Source organism: Ranitomeya imitator, chromosome 2 (genome assembly GCF_032444005.1).
Source record: "Ranitomeya imitator isolate aRanImi1 chromosome 2, aRanImi1.pri, whole genome shotgun sequence".
In the NCBI taxonomy this organism is placed as follows: domain Eukaryota; kingdom Metazoa; phylum Chordata; class Amphibia; order Anura; family Dendrobatidae; genus Ranitomeya; species Ranitomeya imitator.
Window position 1 is genome coordinate 185,558,054 of NC_091283.1, and position 20,473 is coordinate 185,578,526.

Below are 20,473 nucleotides of genomic sequence, written 5' to 3' on the forward strand. Positions count from 1 at the left end.
CTTTATTTTAAAAACAAAAATAAATTAAAAAAAAAAAAAAAAAAAAAAGATTATTCATTCCTTCTTTCCAGCGAACGCTGCTGGGAAGAAGGGATGAATACCGGCTTCAGCACCACACGCAGGGGACAGCGCTTAACTCTAGCGCTGTCTCCTGCACGGTCCGTGTGGTCCTCAGTCGGCACACGGCTGCCGCACGTGTGCCACACTGATGTTCAACGTAAGCACACGGACACGGATAATTCTGGTACCGATTTTTCCGGTACCGGAATTATCTGGACGTGTGAGACTGGCCTTAGTCTGTTTCAGTATCTCCACAATCATGGGGAAGACTGCTGACATGACAGATGTCCAGAAGGCAGCCGTTGACACTCCATGAGGAAAGTAAATTTTGCATTTCATTTGGAAATCAAGGTCCCAGAATCTGGAGGAAGAGTGGAGAGGCCACAATCCAAGCTGCTGGAGGTCTAGTGTGAAGTTTCCACAATCAGTGATGGTTTGGGAGCCATGTCATCTGCTGGTGTAGGTCCACTGTGTTTTATCAAGACCAAAGTCAGCGCAGCCATCTACCAGGAAATTTTAGAGCACTTCATGCTTCCCTCTGCCGACAAGCTTTTTGGAGATGGAAATGTCATTCTCCAGCAGGACTTGGCACTTGTCCACACTGCCAAAAGTACCAATACCTGGTTTACAAACAACAGTATCAATGTGCTTGATAGGCAGCAAACTCACCTGACCTTAACCCCATAGAGAATCTATGGGGTATTGTCAAGAGGAAGATGAGAGACACTAGACCCAACAATGCAGACGAGCTGAAGGCTGCTATCAAAGCAACCTGGGCTTCCATAACACCTCAGCAGTGCCACAGGCTGATCACCTCCATGCCACGCCACATTGATGCAAAGGTAGCCGCGACCAAGTATTGAGTGCATTTACTGAACATACATTTCAGTAGGCCAACATTTTGGATTTTAAATGTTATAAAGTATTGTAATTTACTGAGATAATGACTTTTTTTTGGGGGGGGGGGGGGGTTTATTGGCTGTAAGCCATAATCATCAACATTAACAGAAATAAACAAGAAATAGATCACGGTGTGTAATGACTATATAATATATGAGTTTCACTTTTTGTATTGAAGAACTGAAATTAATTAACTGTTTGATGATATTCTAATTTTGTGAGAAGCACCTGTACGTCTTCTGGGGTCTGGGACTAATCCCTAGGGCCAACGTCAAAGAGTAGTAGGGGGTGGGCATGTAACAATACAGATATACATGTCATCCAGTGTCCGGGACTAACACTTAGGGCGAACGTCATAGGGTAGTAGGGGGTGGGCGTGTAACAATGCAGACATACATATCATCCAGGGTCCGGTCCTAACCCCTAGGGCCAACATCATAAGAGTATTAGGGGGTGGGCATGTAATAATGCAGATATACATGTCATCCGAGGTCCAGGATTAACCCCTAGTGCCAACGATTCCCGTAAAAACGTGCTATTCTAATATCAAACAACTTGGGGGGTGGGGTTCATATTTTCCGCATATTTTACAGTCTGGTCATGAAACATACATCCTGAGTTGAGGCCGTCATGTACACTGTACCCGTGCCAGCTGGCCACTATAAAAAGCCATGAAGAAAGGGGGGAAAATAAAAAAAGACAAAAAAAAAACAAAAAACAATAAAACGTCCCTATACAGGAGCAAATAGAAAAAGTACCAAAATACACTGTGCCCCCTGCGTGGCATGCAAAGTCCAGACCCGCAGAGATCCTGACGAGTGGGCGACGTACCCTGTAACACTCAGATTCCAGCGCATGGCACGATGCCCCATATACGCCAATTTGGCACCACGTTAGATCACTGTTTCCAGCAGATCCCGCGATGCCAACACAGACGCATAACAGAAAACTAAAATCAGCTTGCTCTCGATAATTTAACCTCTTGCAGGCGGGAGGTTTCGGCTGCTGTATGTCACCGTTTCTCAGTATCTAACTGGCTGCTAATTACATCCCCGCAGCGCTAGTTGCCATGACAGTCATATGCGGCACCTGGATAGCTTTTCCGCGGCTGGCGCTGTCAGCTCCGATTGTGAATGTCTCACCAGCAAAGTGCTTCTTTGGGAGAGAAGGAAAAGTCTGCGTGGGATGGCGGGTGAATTTAGTGATAGGTTACGGCTGACGGGACATCAAGTAAGAGGAAGCGTGTGGGGGCGCAGAGGAACGGAGGGGACAGAGACCGAGGGGGGTCCGAGGGTACAATGGCTGGGGAGGGACGCCGCGTTTAATTCATCTGCTGAAAACACACACAGATGGGTCATTCCTCTGACTGTACGAGAAAAGCAAAAGGCCGTCATTAAAGTGGATGTGTCACCTACACACTAACGTCAGCCATTAATTAGCAGCCTTTTTTTTTTTTTGTGGATGATTTACCAAATCTCCCACGCTGAGGATAGAAATCTGCAGCGGAAATGGATGTTTGGTGCGGATTTTAAACATCGCAGAAAAACAATTTATGCTGCGGATGATCATCTCATAACTTGCTGCAGACTCTGCGGTAAAATTTCTACGTGTGAACGGGCTCATACGTCACCAATTACTGGATCGGGAAAAGGCGGATCAGGTATCACTACCTACAGCCCCGTTCACACGTCTAGAATCCAGAGTGTATTGGCCATATCCTCCTCCTCCTCCTCTCGCTTCCTCAAACTCAATGTGGACAAATCTGAACTAATTGTCTTTCCTCCATCTCATAGATCTTCCTTACCTGACCTATCCATCACAATAAATTCACACTTTCCCGGTCCCAGTAATCCGCGCCTCGGAGTAACCCTTGACTCTGACCTGTCCTATAAGCCGCACATCCAAGCTCTCGCCACCTCCTGTCACCTCCAGCTCAAAAATATTTCCAGAATCCGTCCTTTCCTCAACCCACACTCTACCAAAATACTCGTGCACGCCCTAATCACCTCCCGCCTCGACTACTGCAACATCCTCCTCTGTGGCCTACCTTCTAACACTCTCGCACCCCTCCAGTCCATCCTTAACTCTGCTGCCCGACTAATCTCTCTCCTCTCTACACTCCTGCTTCCCCTCTTTGCAAATCCCTTCACTGGCTCCCAATTTCCCAGCATATCCAGTTTATTCTTCTAACAGTGACCTACAAAGCCATCCATAACCTTTCTCCTTCATATATTTCCACACTTATCTCCCAATATCTTCCCTCACGTAATCTCCGGTCCTCCTAAAACCTCCTTCTCTCCTCCACGCTTATTCGCTCCTCACCCAACCGCCTCCAAGACTTCTCCTGAAGTCTCGAAGTCCTGAAGTCTGGAATTCTTTGCCCCAACACATCTGGTTATCCACCACATTCAGTTCTTTCATGCGGAATCTGAAAACCCATCTCTTCAGGAAAGCCTACAACTTGCAATGACCACACGGCCACCTCACCATCGGAGCTCCTGCAACCCCCGACCTACTGTCTCCTTCCCCATAAGGGTATGTGCACGCGTCAGGATTATTTCCTGACAAAATCCTGAGAATTCAGCCAGAAATCCGCGTCTTTTTTCGCGCGGATTTCTCGCGGATTTTTTTTTTTTTTATATCCTGAATGACCTTTTTGATAGCAAATCCGCGAAAAATCCGGAAAAAGAATGAGCATGTCCGGATTCTTTGCGGGATGCGTTTTTTTTGCGGAAAAAACGCTAACATCTGCACAAAAAATGCGGAATGCATTCTAAATGATAGGATGCATAATGTTAGCGTTTTTTTACCGGATTTATAGCGTTTTAATGGCGAAAATCCGCAAAAAAAAAACGCTAAAAATCCTGACGTGTACACATACCCTTATCCTGTAGAATGTAAGCCCGCAAGGGCAGGGTCCTCGCCCCTCTATCAGTCCGTCAGTGTTAGATTGTTTACTGTATGTGATATCTGTAATTTGCACGTAACCCCGTCTCTTGTACAGCACCATGGAACCAATGGCGCTATATAAATAAATAATATTTATTTTTATTATTATTATTATTATTATTATTACTAATAAGTCTGTGGGCATGGTCTCCCATCTAGTTTTTATTTATTTATTTTTTTTTTTTTGGGGGGGGGGGGGTGGAGGGGTAATCCAAACAGTCCTGATACGGTCCTTATTTCACAGGATATTACCATACAGACAAGAAAAAAAAAATATCAGTGACAGCAAGCACTGATCTTAAAAATGGTAATGAACTGACTTTTACAGAGTCATGGTTGCACAACTTCTGATAACACAACAAGGTAACAGCCTTGGGACATCGAATCATGATTTCTACAGGATAGCAATTACCTACGTTTCAGGCTGCAATCTCCAATAATCTTCACACCTCTTAATAAACAGCTATTGATTTTTCTCTGGTGGGAGTGTCTCTGTCAGTAATATAGGCTGGATGTGAGGTCTACCTCTCCTAGTAATAAAGGCTGGATGTGAGGTCTGTGTGTATCCATTACGGAGTCTTCACTACTCATATCAGCAGAGCTATTATGCACTTCTTCCCACGCTTTCTTCCTTTTCAATAGACCCTTTTTTCTCTGCCCTCCCTAAGGCTGTACATGCAGTTTCCCCTATCCACAATGTGGAGATGTGTGTGTAAACCCATCACGGCTGCTATTTGTAATACTTAGAGAAGTGAGGGGTAGAGCAGGGAGCCATCAGGACCAGGATCAGCAGTTCTGACAGATTTGTAACATTTTTGCAGATCATTCCGCTATATAACGGACATAGACACTCTGCAGCAACAAAATGGTTGAAAAATGTTTAAATGAAGAATATTTAAAAAAATCTCTTAACTTTGCGTGTAAAAAGCAAATTAGCAATTCAAAATAAAATAATAAAACTTGTTCATAGCCATTATAGGGCTTGTTGCTTTATTCAAAACAGCTGCGGTTTGTTAAAAAAAAAAAAAAAAAAAAAGAAAAAAAGCTTTACTCACCCTCTCCGGTCCAGCGCCTGGTGTATTGTCTGCTGCGCTTATCACATAAACAGGGCTGCAGCCAATCCGTGAGCTCAGCGCTGACATCACATAAACAGTGCTGCAGCCAATCCGTGAGCTCAGCGCTGACATCACATAAACAGTGCTGCAGCCAATCCGTGAGCTCAGCGCTGACATCACATAAACAGTGCTGCAGCCAATCCGTGAGCTCAGCGCTGACATCACATAAACAGTGCTGCAGCCAATCCGTGAGCTCAGCGCTGACATCACATAAACAGTGCTGCAGCCAATCCGTGAGCTCAGCGCTGACATCACATAAACAGTGCTGCAGCCAATCCGTGAGCTCAGCGCTGACATCACATAAACAGTGCTGCAGCCAATCCGTGAGCTCAGCGCTGACATCACATAAACAGTGCTGCAGCCAATCCGTGAGCTTAGCGCTGACATCACATAAACAGTGCTGCAGCCAATCCGTGAGCTCAGTGCTGACATCGCAAACAGCGCTGCAGACAATCTGTGAGCTCAGTGGTTCTGAGCGGCTTGTGCCATCAGCTCTGACAGAACCGCTGAGCTCAGTTATTGGCAGCAGAGCTGTCAACGGTATGTCGGTGCTGCAGACAAAAACAGACACTGGAAGCAGCGGCGGAGACTGAGCCGCTGGACCCAGGGAGGGTGAGTAAAGGACAGTTGTTGTTTTTTTTAATTATCTGCAGCCAGGGAAGAGGAGTTTTTCTGAAACCAAAAAAACAACATTTAAAGGGTGTAAGATGATGTCTTCTCGTAAAACAAAGGAAAAAAAATGTAATGTGTCAGCACACTGATGTAGAATCTCGGCACTGCGCCCCTTCGAATATTAGACTTATAACGGGAACGTAGCATTACACCGCGACTACTGAACTCCACGGGCGACTGTCACCTGCACTCCATCTCGCCCTTGTATGACTCCCCCTTTAGGATTCATTTATGAAAAAGCTTCCGGCACATTCCTGCTGGTTCTTCGCAGCGCTATGGGGGCAGCTGTAATCCAAGGCTGCGCGGATGCCTGTACCTAGATGTGAATGCAGCGGGCGGGCACAGCTGGTGACGTCATTCGCCAGTGTCTGCCCACCCACGCCATTCTGAAGCGGCGGCAGGGCCGAAATTGCTGCACGTTTCCATTTACAGGTCTTCCGATCCATCTAATGTCAGATCCCCTGGGCCTAAAGCAGAAACTTACAATTGCTGTATTGAAAATACACAAAATAAAAAAATAAAAATAAAAAGTTTGGATAAACTCAATCCGATTCATTGCCGGGTGGGAGCGGTTCGGCTCGCCGTGATAAAGCTTCCAGCGGATCCTTGTACGAGACGACACACAGTCAAGGGCACCCTGTAGTACGCCCGTACTTCACGGAAAACATCTAGAAAAGCCAACTAAAGCCATGCATTATAATTTCACAGCAGCGATCTGTAGGTCTATTCCCGAGTGCTATAGCTGCGTCACAAGAGCCGAACACCCGAGCCCAAACATAGGGCGGCCCACCTGGATCAACAGAGGGCGGCCCACCTGGATCAACAGAGGGCGGCCCACCTGGATCAACAGAGGGCGGCCCACCTGGATCAACAGAGGGCGGCCCACCTGGATCAACAGAGGGCGGCCCACCTGGATCAAAAGAGGGCGGCCCACCTGGATCAAAAGAGGGCGGCCCACCTGGATCAACAGAGGGCGGCCCACCTGGATCAACAGAGGGCGGCCCACCTGGATCAACAGAGGGCGGCCCACCTGGATCGACAGAGGGCGGCCCACCTGGATCGACATAGGACGGCCCACCTGGATCGACATAGGACGGCCCACCTGGATCGACATAGGACGGCCCACCTGATCTTGGCCTAAGAGAAGGCAAGACTAAGTACAACTCTGCTTGGGTGGCATTGTTAGCACAGGTGTGAATTGAGACTATCTCCATCACCCCTTCATATGTAATCTGACAGCAGCATAATGTAGGGGCCGAGACCCTGATTCCAGCGAGGTATCGCTTGTAGATCTAGCAGAGCTCAGAATGCTGAGCCCTGTATAACTCCGCCCACACCACTGATTGGCAGATTTCTGTGCACACTATATATTGACAGAAATCAGTGCTGGGGGAGAACTAGGAAGCACAAGACGCCTAGTCATGTAGTGATAATATCCTGCTGATAAAACACTGATTTTAATGAAGCAGCAACATACAGGCTAGTAAGTGATTTAGTTGGAATCAGGATCTCTGCCCCTACATCAAGCTGCTCTCATCACATAAAAACCTTCTGACAGATTCCCCTTAATAGACAAATGGCACAATATTTGACCGGAGCTTCTAATGTGCCGCCCTAAAGAGGTCTGATCACTTGTCATAGATATGTTATATTTTTGCTGGTGGAAAAGCCGCCGTCCTCCTGAATCCGGCGTATCTCATTTGTTCCTGCGGCTCTCTGCTCCTGAGATACAGCCCTCTCTTTGCTGAATATAAATCTACCCTTTGCTATCCAAGTGGGTGTGGTCTTCAAATCTATAGCATTTTCTAGTTGGTTAAAAAAGGTTTGATTTATATATCGGGAACAGGGGGTTATATCTCGGGAACGGAGAGGCGCAGGAACAAAAGAAAAACAGCGCCGGATTCAGGAGAACAGCAACATTTACACCAGGTACAAAACACATTTATGGCACGTGACAGGACTTCTTTATAGGGGGTTAGCCAACAAAAATGGTTATCCCCTAGGCACAGGATTGGTGATAAATGTATCAACGGAGGGGGGGGGGGATCAGACCCTTCCACACATGAAAATCCACATCCTACCACAACTCTTCCAGGTGACACCAATGTGAAAGGTGAATATATAGAACACATATGAGAACACAGTCCAGGACAAGGCAGTGTATTTATGGGGACATCAGAGCAGAGAAGCCTAACAGGCGATCCCTCCATGTATTTTGGCTGTCGAACAGCAGTGCGACATGCAGCCGCGCGGAATGGAACATATTATTCGAGCATGCTGAAGGCACCCGAGCATGCTCAGATAACACCTTATCAGAGTATGTTCACTTATCACTACTCTATACCTATATCTCTCAGGCACAATGATGGTGAGATAAGCTGCTGCCAATTGAGTCTATGGAGCGATCGCTCCAGTCAATGAAAGAGCCCGCCATTATTCAGTAGGCAGTTATGTATGGGACCCCTTAGGATTCAACAGCTAGGACCCCCACGGTGCGTAAGTTGGCATGGCGCTGTGTCCGAATAAGGCTGTGTGTACACGTTCAGGATTTCTTGCAGAAAATTCCTGAGAAAAACCTGACATTTTCTGCAAGAGATCTGCATGCGTTTTTTTGCGCGTTTTTGATGCGTTTTTTTCCGGACATTTCCCAATGCATTTTATAGTGGGAAATCTGCAAAAAAAAAAAAAACGCAAAATTAATGAACATGCTGCGTTTTTTACCGCGATGCGTTTTTTTTGCGGAAAAAAACGCATAATGTGCCCACAACATGCAGAATTCATTCAAAATGATGGGATGCATATTGTATGCTGTTTTTTTGCGGTTTTATTGCGTTTTTATCGCGAAAAAAACGCAAAAAAATCAGCAACGTGTGCATACAGCCTAAAGCGGAGGAGGTTTTTGAGATTTTCTAGGCACCATGGATGCCCCGGCGGATTTAGCGGCTATCTATTCTAAGGTACATTTTTTATCTTGTCCCCAAAGCCGACAAGTGCATGTGTCACAGGATGCGGGGACAGCGCTAGGTATCCATGCACACCGGAGAGGAGCCATCACAAAGGATCAGCCCCGTCTGAGCCACTAGGAGGCAGGATCTGCGGGGGGGGGGGGGACGATGATAAAAATGACTGACAGGCAGCTGTCAAGCGCGGCTGTGAAGCGATGCGGCACAGCGTTATGTAACGACCTGGGAAGGAAATTCTGGGAAGAGACACGCGGCACATTCTACTGAAGGCTGGCACATCGGGTGCAGTCACGTGCTGCAGCAGAGAGCTCCACTGTGATCCGCGGCCTCAGTTTATATGTAATAAGCTTATTTAAAGGCCATGAAGAATTCACATTTATTAATTTATTGTCCATTTTCTTTCTAAATGCAAAATTCAAGTGTTCGTTTGATAAAAAAAAATAAAATAATAATAACAGAGGTATAGATGGTCTAATAGTAAAAAACAGAGGCATACTCACCTATGGATGTAGCACTGGCAGCAGCTCCGGAAACCAAGCCTGAACCGCTGAACCTTGTGACTGGCTGCAGCGGTCAGGTGACTAGAAGAGTAAGGCTTGAGATGTTTCTCTGATAAAGTGCTCTTCTAGTACCTACTGCTTCTAAAGCCGCAGTCTGTGTCGGATACATGCAAATTATGCCCTTTTTTTTGTCATGCATGCTTTTAAAATAATGATTTTTTTGTGTCTGACAATTCCTTTAAGCAACATTCCAAATGGTCTTCATTTAAAACATAGTAACATAGTAACATAGTTAGTAAGGCCGAAAAAAGACATTTGTCCATCCAGTTCAGCCTATATTCCATCATAATAAATATCCAGATCTACGTCCTTCTACAGAACCTAATAATTGTATGATACAATATTGTTCTGCTCCAGGAAGACATCCAGGCCTCTCTTGAACCCCTCGACTGAGTTCGCCATCACCACCTCCTCAGGCAAGCAATTCCAGATTCTCACTGCCCTAACAGTAAAGAATCCTCTTCTATGTTGGTGGAAAAACCTTCTCTCCTCCAGACGCAAAGAATGCCCCCTTGTGCCCGTCACCTTCCTTGGTATAAACAGATCCTCAGCGAGATATTTGTATTGTCCCCTTATATACTTATACATGGTTATTAGATCGCCCCTCAGTCGTCTTTTTTCTAGACTAAATAATCCTAATTTCGCTAATCTATCTGGGTATTGTAGTTCTCCCATCCCCTTTATTAATTTTGTTGCCCTCCTTTGTACTCTCTCTAGTTCCATTATATCCTTCCTGAGCACTGGTGCCCAAAACTGGACACAGTACTCCATGTGCGGTCTAACTAGGGATTTGTACAGAGGCAGTATAATGCTCTCATCATGTGTATCCAGACCTCTTTTAATGCACCCCATGATCCTGTTTGCCTTGGCAGCTGCTGCCTGGCACTGGCTGCTCCAGGTAAGTTTATCATTAACTAGGATCCCCAAGTCCTTCTCCCTGTCAGATTTACCCAGTGGTTTCCCGTTCAGTGTGTAATGGTGATATTGATTCCCTCTTCCCATGTGTATAACCTTACATTTATCATTGTTAAACCTCATCTGCCACCTTTCAGCCCAAGTTTCCAACTTATCCAGATCCATCTGTAGCAGAATACTATCTTCTCTTGTATTAACTGCTTTACATAGTTTTGTATCATCTGCAAATATCGATATTTTACTGTGTAAACCTTCTACCAGATCATTAATGAATATGTTGAAGAGAACAGGTCCCAATACTGACCCCTGCGGTACCCCACTGGTCACAGCGACCCAGTTAGAGACTATACCATTTATAACCACCCTCTGCTTTCTATCACTAAGCCAGTTACTAACCCATTTACACACATTTTCCCCCAGACCAAGCATTCTCATTTTGTGTACCAACCTCTTGTGCGGCACGGTATCAAAAGCTTTGGAAAAATCGAGATATACCACGTCCAATGACTCACCGTGGTCCAGTCTATAGCTTACCTCTTCATAAAAACTGATTAGATTGGTTTGACAGGAGCGATTTCTCATAAACCCATGCTGAACGTTACGTTCTGTTTCACCTGCAGAGTGTGTGAGGCCTTTATGTAGGCGAGTGCTCGCCACCAATATTACAGACCTGTTAGAGCGCCTGAGTCTCATGGATTTCTCACCTTTCTTTTCAGTGTTAGAGATAGCAGCAGGGAAGGAGAGAGGTTGTACACAGATCTACAGTAAAAAGGGGAGGAAGTATCACAAGGAAAGCAGAGGGGGGAAAGAAACAGATGCACATGATGAGCAAATAAGTACTGGTGTACTAATATACGAGCGTTGAGAAAAGCAGCACATTGGATACACACAGATATGAAATCCAGCCTACATTACTGGGAGGGACGCTCCAAAAAGAAAAATCATAGCTGAGGGAGGGGGGTCTGAAAATGAAAGAAAAAAAAAAAAAAAAAACACACTTTATACTAACCTCAGGCACCGGCGATGTTCCAACAATGTCAGAACAGGGTCTGGAAGCACTCGCGTGATATTGTTATTCCACATGAGCTCTGAAACCTATCCAGGTAGTGTACAACCCCCTTAAACTTAGTGCAGTTTTATTAATTACTAGATGGTGGCCTGATTCTAATGCATCGGGTATTCTAGAATATGCATGTCCACATAGTAATATTGCCAAGTCACGTAGTATATTGCACAGTCCACGTAGTATATTGCCTAGTCACGTAGTATATTGCCCAGTCACGTAGTAATATTGCACAGCCCACGTAGTATATTGCCCAGCCACGTAGTATATTGCCCAGTCACGTAGTATATTGCCCAGTCACGTGGTAATATTGCACAGCCCACGTAGTAATATTGCCCAGCCCACGTAGTATATTGCCCAGCCCACGTAGTATATTGCCCAGCCCACGTAGTATATTGCCCAGCCCACGTAGTATATTGCCCAGCCCACGTAGTATATTGCACAGTCTACGTAGTAATATTGCACAGCCCACGTAGTAATATTGCACAGCCCACGTAGTATATTGCCCAGCCACGTAGTATATTGCACAGTCCACGTAGTAATATTGCACAGCCCACGTAGTAATATTGCCCAGCCACGTAGTATATTGCACAGTCCACGTAGTAATATTGCACAGCCCACGTAGTAATATTGCCCAGCCACGTAGTATATTGCAGTCCACGTAGTATATTGCCCAGCCCACGTAGTAATATTGCACAGCCCACGTAGTAATATTGCCAAGTCACGTAGTATATTGCACAGTCCACGTAGTATATTGCCCAGCCCACGTAGTAATATTGCCCAGTCACGTAGTAATATTGCACAGCCCACGTAGTATATTGCCCAGCCACGTAGTATATTGCACAGTCCACGTAGTAATATTGCCCAGCCACGTAGTATATTGCACAGCCCACGTAGTAATATTGCACAGCCCACGTAGTAATATTGCACAGCCCACGTAGTAATATTGCACAGCCCACGTAGTAATATTGCACAGCCCACGTAGTAATATTGCACAGTCCACGTAGTATATTGCACAGTCCACGTAGTATATTGCACAGTCCACGTAGTATATTGCACAGTCCACTGTTGTGAATTCTGTTGTCGGGCTCCCTCCTGTGGTCATGAATGGTACTTCGGCTGGTTCTGTCCATGGACTTCCTCTGGTGGGCGTTTCTGAGTTTCCTTCCACAGGTGACGAGGTTAATTCGTTAGCGGGCTGCTCTATTTAACTCCACTTAAATCTTTGCTCCATGCCACCTGTCAATGTTCCAGTATTGGTCTTGTTCACTCCTGGATCGTTCTTGTGACCTGTCTTCCCAGCAGAAGCTATGTTCCTGCTTGTATTTTCTTTGGTTTGCTATTTTTCTGTTCAGCTTGCTATTTTTATTGTTGTCTTGCTTGCTGGAAGCTCTGGGACGCAGAGGGAGCGCCTCCGCACCGTGAGTCGGTGCAGAGGGTCTTTTTGCGCCCTCTGCGTGGTCTTTTTGTAGGTTTTTGTGCTGACCGCAAAGCTACCTTTCCTATCCTCAGTCTGTTCAGTAAGTCGGGCCTCACTTTGCTAAATCTATTTCATCTCTGTGTTTGTATTTTCATCTTTACTCACAGTCATTATATGTGGGGGGCTGCCTTTTCCTTTGGGGAATTTCTCTGAGGCAAGGTAGGCTTTATTTTTCTATCTTCAGGGCTAGCTAGTTCCTTAGGCTGTGCCGAGTTGCATAGGGAGCGTTAGGCGCAATCCACGGCTATTTCTAGTGTGTTTGATAGGATTAGGGATTGCGGTCAGCAGAGTTCCCACGTCCCAGAGCTCGTCCTTTATCATCAGTAACTATCAGGTCATTCCGTGTGCTCTTAACCACCAGGTCCATTATTGTCCTGACCACCAGGTCATAACAGTCCACGTAGTATATTGCCCAGCCACGTAGTATATTGTACAGTCCAAGTAGTATATTGCCCAGCCCACGTAGTAATATTGCCAAGTCACGTAGTATATTGCACAGTCCACGTAGTATATTGCCCAGCCACGTAGTATATTGCACAGTCCACGTAGTATATTGCCCAGCCACGTAGTATATTGCACAGTCCACGTAGTATATTGCCCAGCCCACGTAGTAATATTGCCCAGTCACGTAGTATATTGCACAGTCCACGTAGTATACTGCACAGTGACGTAGTATACTACACAGCGACGTAGTATACTACACAGCAACGTAGTATACAGCACAGACACGTAGTATATTGCCCAGTCACGTAGTAATTGGCCAGTCACGTAGTATATTGCCCAGTCACGTAGTATATTGCCCAGTCACATAGTATATTGGCCAGGTACGTAGTATATTGGCCAGGTACTTATGTAACAGGTTAAAAAAATAAAAAAAAAAACATACTCACCTTCCGAGGGAGCCCTTGTAGTCCTGTCGCCTGTGTGCGGTGTACGCAGCAGCTTCCGGTCCCAAGGTTGGATGAGCGCAGGACCTGTGATGACGTCGAGGTCACATCACCGTGACGTCATGGCAGGTCCTTCTCGCATGGCATCCTTAGAACCGGAACCTGCCGCTTGCACTGCCGAGGACAGCGCGACGTCGGAGGGTGAGAATAACGTTTTTTTATTATTATTATTAGTAACATTCGATCTTTTTACTATTGATGCTGCATACGCATCATCAATAGTAAAACGTTGGTCACACAGGGTTAATAACTGCGTATTAACCCTGTGTGAGGGCTGACTGGATGACTGGAGGGGAGTACGGAGCGGGCACTGACTGCGGGGAGGAAAGAGCGGCCATATTGCCGCCGGACTGTGGCCGTCGCTGATTGGTCTTGGCAATGGTCGTGGGCGTTTTGCCACGACCAATCAGCGACTTAGATTCCATGACAGAGGCCGCGCCCAATGAATATTCGTGACAGACAGAACGACGGAAGTGACCCTTAGACAATTATATAGTAGACTAGATTGTGGCCCGATTCTAACGCATCGGGTATTCTAGAATATGCATGTCCCCGCAGTATATGGACAATGATGATTCCAGAATTCGCGGCAGACTGTGCACGTCGCTGATTGGTCGAGGCAACCTTTATGACATCATCGTCGCCATGGCAACCATTATGACATCTACGTCGATACTGTGCCCGTCGCTGATTGGTCGAGGCGAATTCGCGGCAGACTGTGCCCGTCGCTGATTGGTCGAGGCAACCTTTATGACATCATCGTTGCCATGCTGTGCCCGTCGCTGATTGGTCGAGGCAACCTTTATGACATAATCGTTGCCATGCTGTGCCCGTCGCTGATTGGTCGAGGCAACCTTTATGACATAATCGTTGCCATGCTGTGCCCGTCGCTGATTGGTCGAGGCCTGGTGGCCTCGACCAATCAGAGACGCGGGATTTCCAGGACAGACAGAAAAACCCTTAGACAATTTTATATAGTAGATATGGAACCACTAAGTTAATTACAGCTGATCATTTGGGATCCAACTAATGGGTTCCCTACAATCCCCGAAAGGGAATCTGGAGGCTTTCCTTTGAATAGAACAAGTGACAATGTACACAGCCGCGCCATCCATTCTCTAAAGCAGGGGTCCCCAACATGTCATGTTTTCAGGATTTCCTTAGTCTTGCCCAGGTAATAATTGCATCACCTGTGCAATGCAAAGGAAATCCTGAAAACATGACCTGTTGGTGGGCCTTGAGGACTGGAGTTGGGGACCCCTGCTCTAAAGGACTGACGGAGGTAATGGCAAGCTTTCTGCTTTCTATATCCGCACCATCAACAATATATGACGCGGTGGAACATCTGTGACCAACGCACCACTGAGATGGGGGACTCCAAAGCCCTCCACTCGCTGGGTCAGCAACCTATAGGCACTCTGTGGACAGGTGAAACGTTTTATGTTCCGGCAACCTCTTCAACCATTGTTTCTTCGTGTCAATGCTGTAACTGAAAAGAACCCGTTTCTATGGAGATGATAAAACCAAAAGACATGTCTCAACATCTCCCCTCCTCACAGTTCACAATACATGTGCTTTATTCGGACATTCGGAAGTCCTAGACTGTAATCCTTTGTCTCACTATGATGGACCCTTCAGTCCTCTGCTGTGGGGTCATCATTCATGTGAATAGAAGTCATGTAATAACACTTGTATGGCAATACCCATTTCCTTAAGAGAGTCATTGAAAGAAAGGTGTATCAAACAATCAGTAGGTTGATCCCTATTTATTTTGTCATTTATTTTTTTCTTTCAGAGTAATTGAAAGGATTATTCTTCAAATCACTACAGATAACTTACTGGTCGCTGGGGACCGAACACGCGGCCCTCTGCAATACCATCATGAATGGAGCTGGGGACCCGAACACTCGGCCCTCTGCAGTACCATCATGAATGGAGCTGGGGACCCGAACACTCGGCCCTCTGCAGTACCATCATGAATGGAGCTGGGGACCCGAACACTCAGCCCTCTGCAGTACCATCATGAATGGAGCTGGGGACCCGAACACTCGGCCCTCTGCAGTACCATCATGAATGGAGCTGGGGACCCAAACACTCAGCCCTCTGCAGTACCATCATGAATGGAACTGGGGACCCAAACACTCGGCCCTCTACAGTACCATCATGAATGGAACTGGGGACCCGAACACTCGGCCCTCTGCAATACCATCATGAATGGAACTGGGGACCCGAACACTCGGCCCTCTGCAGTACCATCATGAATGTAGCTGGGGACCCGAACACTCGGCCCTCTGCAGTACCATCATGAATGGAGCTGGGGACCCGAACACTCAGCCCTCTGCAGTACCATCATGAATGGAGCTGGGGACCCGAACACTCGGCCCTCTGCAGTACCATCATGAATGGAGCTGGGGACCCGAACACTCAGCCCTCTGCAGTACCATCATGAATGGAGCTGGGGACCCGAACACTCGGCCCTCTGCAGTACCATCATGAATGGAGCTGGGGACCCGAACACTCGGCCCTCTGCAGTCCCATCATGAATGGAGCTGGGGACCCGAACACTCGCCTCTCTGCAGTACCATCATGAATGGAGCTGGGGACCCGAACACTCAGCCCTCTGCAGTACCATCATGAATGGAGCTGGGGACCCGAACACTCGGCCCTCTGCAGTACCATCATGAATGGAGCTGGGGACCCGAACACTCGGCCCTCTGCAGTACCATCATGAATGGAGCTGGGGACCCGAACACTCGGCCCTCTGCAGTACCATCATGAATGGAGCTGGGGACCCGAACACTCGCCTCTCTGCAGTACCATCATGAATGGAGCTGGGGACCCGAACACTCAGCCCTCTGCAGTACCATCATGAATGGAGCTGGGGACCCGAACACTCGGCCCTCTGCAGTACTATCACGAATGGAGCAGGGGTGCACGCCCCAACTCCATTCATTGTCAATTGGACTGCCAGACAGTCTAGTTTTGGCTTTCCCCAGGAGTCCCATAGACAATGAATGGAGAAAACCTCTAATCCACTCAAGACAAGGCTCCAGAAAGCAAATCCCCCAGCAATCCAAAAGCTTTCCCCAAAATAGCTAAGGGTTAACTTGTGATTTTGGGAATAACCCTTTAACTAATTAAAGCCGCAAGGTAATTGCTTGCTGCGGATAACAGGACAGTAATTTTCTATACCTAAATATGTGCGTTCTTTGTAAGTCGTGGCAGCAGTTTCCTGGCGCTAATTGCTACAGGTAGTTTTTCCGTGCCCACTGACTATAAACAAATCATATCAGAAGGAAAAAAAAAAAAGCAAAAAAGCAACGTATAAGCTAAAAAGCAACTAGTGTCCGGCGAGCCAATGCTTCTGACATAACGCCGGCGCTGACAATCAACAAGCCCCATGTGAGTCCGGCATCATTACTTATTAATAGCGGTTTTTACCCCATATAGAACAGAAAGCGTTTGACAGATTCTCCACAGGCTATCCAGGCCGCGGGGCAGAAAATGTGTTCACTGAAGTCAGAGAGCGACACGCACAGAACCGGGAGGTGAGAAGCAATTACTCATCACACGGGGCATGCTTCCATGGCCATCAGCTGCACAGATATTATGTGACAGCGCCGACACTCGCGAGACGGCTCCGGTACGTCGTCACGTTCTGCTGGATCCTGGGCGCCCGCAATCCTCACGGCCTGGAACTCGCCACCATGAGTGATGCTGATGCTATATGGAGGATGAAAGCAAAAAAAAAAAAAAAAAATCGGGACTCTACCCCAAAACGTGCTTCCAGCCTAAAATCTGCTCTATTGGGCAAGTAAATTTAACCCCATCATGACCAAGCTTTTTAATTTTTTATTTTTTTCATTTTTTTTTTGCACTTGCTCTTTCTTGCCCTTTTTCCCAAGACCCATAACCTTTTTACTTATTCCCCTCCCCCCATTCAGGATAAGTCTTGTTTTTTTGCAGCACAAGCTATGGTTTTTAATTAAACCATTTTACCATGGGGGGAAAAAAAATGGTGGTGAAATAAATGGGGAGGAGGGGCAGAAATCTGCAATATTTAATTTTGAGAGTATTAACATTGTGCGGTAAAAACGACTGAAACAATTCTCCAGGTGAGTACAATTACGCTAGCAACCATTGAAACATTTTTACCAATAAAATTTGGATGAGCTGCTGATTGTATTGGTGCCTACCATATCCATCGTAATTTTATTTTTTGTAAAGACTGGACTTTTACAACAGAAGTGATGATACCCAATGTATATTTTTTTTAAATGTATTTTTAAACTGGGAAACTATATACCGTATTTTTATCCTTTTTGGGGACTTGGACCTGTGATTGCATGTTCTATATACTAAAAAATACCATAGTATTCCAGTATACAGGGAAAATGATGGCGTCCTATGCAGCTTAGCCTGTGGCTGGGCTTCGTCGGAGCACTAAGAAGAGCGCCATGGCCGACCATCAGCATCTCACACTGCAGGTGGATCGACCACCTTAACTGCTACTGACAGATAGTGGCAGAGGAATTTAAGGGATTAAACAGCAGCGATCGGAGCTAGCTAAGGTTGCTGCTGTAAAGACAGCCGACATCCTCTGTGCTAACACCTAAGCCTGCTCCAAACACAGGAACCACATGGGCATGTATATCAAAAATTGGGAAAGGGTTATAAAAAGTAAACAACAGCAGCATGGAGATATCACTTTCTTTGAGCTTCATATCATAGCAAATTTGCTGTAGATTTGTTATTTATTTATTTTATTTCTGACCATAGGTAGCAGCCTTTGGCTGGGTTTGCATGAGTTTTGGAAAAGTATTTTTTTAATGCAAATCAGCCTCAAAACTTGCTTTAAAATGGATATTCCCAGCTCCAAGATCCTATCCCAATATGTAGTACGTGTAATAAAATTAATATTCGTAAACAGATAATTAGATAAATAGATAATTTTTAGGTCATTTTAGGTCGCTAGGAGGCTGCCATGAAAAGCCATCCACCCTGTTCTGGACATGCAGATGTGAGACCGCTGCAGCCAATATTTGGACACCGTGTTGATGAGGTGGTCACCGCTGCGGGCAGTGATTGGCTGCAGAGGTCACACGTTTGGCCAGAAGCGGGAATATGGAGATCAGAAGCACTATAGAAATTGCCTGTATCCAAGAAAAATTGGGATTTCCGCACCCACCTCAATGGCGAATGCAGCTCAAAAAAATAAAAAAAATGAGAAATGCAGCAGTTGCCCATAGCAACTAGATCATAGCGGGAGTAGAAAATGAAAGCAACCACCCAGTTGGTTGGTATTGCCAACGACATTTCTTTTGCGCCAATTTTAGTAGCTCTCGCAATTATTTTTCTTTAATGCAGTGATTAGCACAGATCTTTGCGGCACCATTACTACCAAAGGTGAATGTGGCCTTAGGGTTGCTTCTATAGTGCCGCCATATTTACCTGTAGACTCTAGGTACGCTGCGTACGAGTCTGTCAGGTCTAGCGCTCTCTCCGGTGTGTAGGTCGAGCCATACACAATATTCCTCATTTATCACAACCATCTACAGGAAAACCTGCTGCCCGTAGGAACCAATCACAGTTAAGATCTCATTTTTGAAGCAGCTCTTTTAAGCTGAAAGCCGAGTTGTTATTGGTTGCCATGGGCAGCAAAGACTGTTTTGACACAGCCTTCCCAATGGGCGCCAAGCCATGCGGGCGATCCTCTAATAAGCATTTACAGCTGTGAAAAAGTCGGATTCTCTGACATCGCCCTGCGATACAGAAACCCCCATAGTCACATCCATCGACGAGCATGAGGCCTCAGTTTCTGACTGAATTACAGGGAGACGGCGGGAAAACAGAAATTCCTTGAAGTAATGTGTGCGAATTATCGCATCTTCCTGTCAGCTAATGAGAAGGGAATTGATATTTAAGCAATTCCAACAATATTGGGGTAAATTTGTCAAAGTCCCACAAAACTATCTTCAAGCGTAGTAATTATACCGGGACCATCGCCAGATGCCGAGTATTACAAGGCTGGGTCAGAGACAAGAACCGGGTCACTGGTCAGCCTGCGATACCGTACAAAACACTTGTAATACACCGAGATGGAACACCAAAGACCATTACAAGACACAATCCTCGTCCCCGGTGCCCAAGTACAAATGTGCGCCTCAGAGGAGCGCAGCACGCCGCCTGCATTATAGACGCAAAGACTAAACCTGACTTCTATAAAAAAAAAGAACAAAAAAATATTATATACACACACATATAGAGTGAGGAAAATAAGTACAGTATTTGACACTGTCGATTTTGCAAGTTTACCCACCTACAAGGAATGGAGGATTTTAATCCATGAAGGCGTACTGTTACTGATGGTAGTGTGTGAGACACTGGTCCCAGCTCTTCTCAGGTCATTGACCAGGTCTTCCCGTGTAGTTCTGGGCTGATTCCTGACCTTTCTTAGAGTCATCCATACCCCAAGGAGGCGAGATCTTGCATGGAGCTCCAGACCGAGGAAGATTGACAATCATCTTGTGTTTCTTCCATTTTCTAATAATCGTGGCATTGTTGTTTTCTCACCAAGCTGCTTGACAATTGTCCAGTAGCCCATTCCAGCATGTTGTCTTTAGACACCTCTTTGGTCTTGGCCATGGTGGAGAGGTTGGAGTGTGATATTGTTTGTGGACAGGTGTCTTTTATACAGAGGTCAAACAGTGCAATTAATACAGATAATGAGTGCCGAGTAGGGGAGGCTTCTTAAAGAAAAACTAACAGGTCTGTGAGAGGCAGAATTCTTGCTGGTTGGTCAGTGATCAAATACTTATTTCATGCAATAAAAAGCAAATTAAAGTCATG

General features: G+C 46.0%; 1 protein-coding gene across 3 annotated transcripts in view; it reads right to left on the reverse strand.

Moving 5' to 3' along the window:
* Positions 1-20,473, reverse strand: part of IQSEC2 (IQ motif and Sec7 domain ArfGEF 2) — a 248,444-nt gene that overhangs the window by 221,004 nt on the left and 6,967 nt on the right. The window lies entirely within an intron of this gene.